This window comes from Cetorhinus maximus, unplaced genomic scaffold (genome assembly GCF_964194155.1).
Source record: "Cetorhinus maximus unplaced genomic scaffold, sCetMax3.hap1.1 HAP1_SCAFFOLD_591, whole genome shotgun sequence".
NCBI lineage: Eukaryota > Metazoa > Chordata > Chondrichthyes > Lamniformes > Cetorhinidae > Cetorhinus > Cetorhinus maximus.
The window spans coordinates 62,878-67,705 of record NW_027596533.1 but is presented as its reverse complement, the minus strand read 5'-3'; the positions used below and the strand labels follow the sequence as shown (position 1 = coordinate 67,705).

At 52.3% G+C, this 4,828-nt stretch overlaps 1 non-coding gene across 1 annotated transcript; it reads right to left on the bottom strand.

The window, feature by feature from the left end:
- Positions 1 to 668: 668 nt before the first annotated feature.
- LOC144674218 (U1 spliceosomal RNA) lies at positions 669 to 831 on the bottom strand. Its single transcript, XR_013574488.1, has one exon. It is a non-coding gene; the product is annotated as a U1 spliceosomal RNA (small nuclear RNA).
- Positions 832 to 4,828: the final 3,997 nt, after the last annotated feature.

Genomic DNA, 4,828 nt, shown 5'->3' with positions numbered 1-4,828 from the left:
AGGGCAAGTGAGCTGCAGAAGGGGCAGGGAAAGACTTTTACACATGAGGAGAGGGGGCAGGAGTTTCAGAAGGTAGGAGTCACACAGGGGGCTGATTAAGGGGGAGATTATACAGAGGGGGTGGGAGGCTGCTGTTCGTTTCGGAGGGGGATAATTAGAATGAACATGGGGACAGGGTGCTTGTTCATGTTTGAAATAGTGAGGGGTCGCTGCTACATGTTTAAAATGGTGAATGCATATGAGTTAATAGCTGATATGAGTTTGTATTTATACAGACGTCCAGATAGATAGGGGGTGGGGCGGTGCTGGGAGTGCGGGGACTGTTGTGATGGTGGGTCGGGTGTTAGATGGGGGTTGTTTGAGAGAGATTTTTGAGTGGGCAAACGCGGGGTTAAAAATGGCGCGAGTAATTTGGCGGCCACGAAACAAACGGTCTGGCGAAAATGATGCATAGATGGAATAATTGTCGGCTGATAATGACAGGGAGGAAAAGAATGGGGGTTGGATAATATTTGCGAGGAGGAAAGAAAAAGCTAAATAACCAGTCCAGTATAGATTTTGAAGAGCACACATTGGGGGTTATATATTTCTTTTTTCAGAAAAGGTTGCTGACAGGAAATAGAAGAGAAAATGAAAGATATGATGAAATCTATTTTTTGAATTGTGAATCGGGGAGAGCGCAAACGCAGTCCCCCACTACCACAAATTTTACAGTCGAGTATCCCGCATTTGGGGACATCGCAGGCGTCAGCACACCCGAAGTGCAATGGGCTAGCATCGTCCTGGGAGAACCTTTTTTTTTTGCAAAAATATACTTTATTCATAAAATATCTTCAACCACATTCCAAACCATTTCAAAAACACCATTACAAGGGTACAATCCGGTTCAACTTTAACAAAATGTATCACCAGGTGCATCAGTACAAACAATATTACAATCATTTACAGGCTTTCACTTTGAGCTGTACAGCCCGAGGGGCTCTAAACAGTTCCCAGTCTCTCGGTGCGCTGTGGCAGAAAGGTCTTAGACAGCGGCCCTTCCCCATTGCGCTTTTGCAGCAGCTGCCCCAAGCTTTAGTGCGTCCCTCAGCACGTAGTCCTCGGCCTTGGAATGTGCCAGTCCGCAACACTCGGTCGGGGACAACTCTTTGCGCTGGAAGACCAACAAGTTTCGGGCAGACCAAAGCGCGTCTTTCACCGAGTTGATGATCCTCCAGCTGCAGTTGATGTTTGTCTCGGTGTGTGTCGCTGGGAACAGCCCGTAGAGCACAGAGTCCTGTGTCACAGAACTGCTCGGGATGAACCTCGACAGAAACCACTGCATCTCTCTCCAGATCTTCTTTGCAAAGGCACCAACTACAAGGATGTGAACAACGGTCTCATACCGACCACAGCCACCTCGAGGGCAACATGCCAAGGGGGTGAGACTCCTGACTTTGACAGTCTGCTCGGGGAACCATCCCACAGGGTCCACCCTCTCCTTTTCCCTCAGGGCCTCTAGGACGTTACGTGCTGACCACTGCCTGATGGACTTGTGGTCAAAGGTGTTTTTCTGCATAAATTTTTCCACCAGGGACAGGTGGTACGGCACGGTCCAACTAATTGGAGCGTTCCGCGGCAGCGTGGCCAGACCCATCCTTCGCAACACCGGGGACAGGTAGAACCTCAGCACGTAGTGACACTTGGTGTTTGCGTACTGAGGGTCTACGCACCGCTTGATGCAGCCACACACAAAGGTGGCCATCAGTATGAGGGCGATGTTGGGCACGTTTTTTTCCCCTTTATCTAGAGGCTTGTACATCGCGTCTCTGCGGACACGATCCATTTTTGACCTCCAGATAAAGCGGAAGATGGCTCGAGTGATCGCCACCACGCAGGAGTGTGGAATGGGCCAGACCTGCGCCACGTACAGCAACAGCGAGAGTGCCTCACACCTGATGACCAGGTTCTTACCCGCAATGGAGAGGGAGCGTCGCTCCCACATGCCCAGTTTCCTTTTCACCATAGACACTCGCTCCTTCCAGTTTCTAACGCATGCCCTGGTCCCTCCGAACCATATCCCCAGCACCTTCAGGCCGTCAGCCCTGACAGTGAAGGGGACAAAGGATCGGTCAGCCCAGTTCCCAAAGAACATGGCCTCGCTCTTCCCACGATTTACCTTGGCTCCCGAGGCCAGTTCGAACTGGTCGCAAATGTGGATCAGTCTGCGCACCGACAGCGGATCCGAGCAGAAGACGACGACATCGTCCATGTACAGGGAGGCTTTTACCTGAGTGCCTCCACTGCCTGGGATCGTCACTCCTCTTATGCCCGGATCCTTCCTGATGGACTCGGCCAAGGGTTCTATGCAACACACGAAAAGAACAGGCGAGAGAGGTCAGCCCTGCCTGACTCCAGATTTAATCGGAAAGCTATCTGTTTCCCACCCATTGATTGAGACTGCGCTACTGATGTTAGTGTAGAGCAGTTGGATCCAATATCGAATTCCCTCCCCAAACCCCATTTTGGAAAGCACATCCACCACGTAGGTGTGCGATATTCTGTGAAAGGCCTTCTCCTGATCCAGGCTGATGAGGCAAATGTCCACACCCCTATCCTGCACATAGGCAATCGTATCCCTGAGCAGCGCCAGGCTGTCAGAGATCTTCCTGCCCGGCACAGTGCAGGTCTGGTCATGGTGTATCACCAATTCCAGAGCTGATTCGACCCGATTGGCGATGACCTTGGACAGAATCTTATAGTCCACATTCAACAGTGAAATGGGTCGCCAAATTCTAATTTCCTCCCTTTCTTCCTTGTGCTTGTAGATGAGGGTGATGATGCCTTTCCTCATGGATTCTGACATGCTGCCGGCCAGGAGCATACTCTCGTACACTTCTAGTAGGTCTGGGCCCTTCCAGTCCCACAGAGCCGAATACAACTCCACCGGCAAGCCGTCGCTTCTGGGGAGATTTACTCTTCTCGAAGGACTCAAGGGCCTAAGTCAGTTCGTCAGGAGTTCGCGGTTTGTCAAGCCTCTCCCGTGTACTGTCGACTAAGACCTCCGTGATAGAGGACAAGAAGGACTGGGAGGCCGTGCTGCCCGTGGGCTTCACGTCATACAATCCGGCATAAAACGATTTGCTGATCCTCAAAATGTCGGACTGCGCTGACTTTACTGAGCCGTCTTCTTCCTTCAGGCTGCTGATCACAGAGCTCTCTCTCTGTACCTTTTCGAAGAAGAAACGTGAGCACGTCTCATCCTGCTCCACGGAGCGCGCTCCGGAATGGAAGATGTTCTTGGAGGCAAAGGGCGAGGCTTGCTGGCTCTTCACCTCTTAGAGTTCCTCCTTGACATCGACCCCCACCGACTGCAGCCGGAGCAGATTCTGCATGTATTTCAGGAGTCGGGACATTTCCCTCTGTTCCTTTCTAGCTTTCTGGGTGCCTTTGACGATGAAAAACCTCTTGATGTTTCCCTTGATCGCTTCCCACCAATGTGTCAGGGACTCAAAGAGGGGTTTCATGGTTCTCCAACCTTTGTAATCCCTCTTGAGCTCCTCAATGTTCTCTGGGGTCAGCAGTTGCACGTTTATCTTCCATGCCCCCCTGCCCACCCTCTGGTCTTCCTCTAAGTGACAGTCAACCAGTAGGAGGCAGTGGTCAGAGAACACCGGCTTGACATCGGTGGATTTGACTGCGAATGCGCGGGACACAAACAGTTAGTCTATCCTGAAACGGATGGACCCGTCTGGTCGCGACCGGGTGTATCTATGCTGTGCTCAGTCTGCAGGGTTGCTGAAGACGTCGTGCAGCTTGGCATCCTTAACTGTTTCCATCGGGGATCTGGACGTAGCGTCCAACCTTCTGTCGGCCCTGCCGGATCGTCCAGCCGCATCGATGTTGCAGTTGAAGTCACCGCCCACAATGACCGGCCTGGACGTCACCAACAGCAGTGGGAGCTGCTGAAAAACCGCCAGCCGGGCGGTCTTTTGTGCCGGGGCATACACGTTAATTAACCGGAGTGGAGCATTCTTGTACATTACTTTTGCTACGAGGAGGCACCCACCCATGACCTCCTTAACCTCGGAGACAGTGAAGTTGCCTCCCCGCAGCAGAATACCAAGGCCGGAGGAACGAGAGTCGTATCCGTCCGATCAGATCGATGGCCCGTATGACCACCACCGTGACCATTGTCTGTAGTAGCTGAGGTGCGGTATCGCACACTCCTGCAGAAACAACAGGTCAGCTTTGACCTTGGCAAGGTAATCCAAGGTCGCCACACATCGCGTAGTTGATTTAATGCTATGCACATTTATGGATACCATCTTTACACCCATTTTAAAGCATTTAGTCTCTTACCAAACCTGTTGCCTCTGAGAGTCCCAGGCCTTTGGTCTGCTCCTGCATACCCATAGTGTTTACAAATTGCCTCACTTTGGATGGGCTGAGGAAACTGTCCTGAACATCCCCATTGGCAATGTTCTGCTCAGGTGGCATCTGGGGTTCGTGCAGAGAATGGGATTTGAAATGTCCTCTGTTGGAGAAGCTTCTCCAATCCTCTGCCTCTCTGGGGCGTTGCTACTCCCGGCTTCCCGGAGCTGGGGTGCGCTGAGCGCCTCACTGCTCCCAGATTCCTGGGGCTGGGATGCGCTGGCCTCTTCGGGTTGTGGGCAAAGTTGGGGTGCGCTGGTCTCCTCATTGTCTCCAATGTTCTGGAGCTCAGGTGTCTCGTCCTCCAACTCCCTAGAGCTTTGCCGCTTCTTCTGCAGGTGTCGCCCAGGCACTTCTTCGTCCGAAGAGCAGCTGCCCTTGTTATCCGTGTCGGATGGGAGACGCCTCTTGCCTC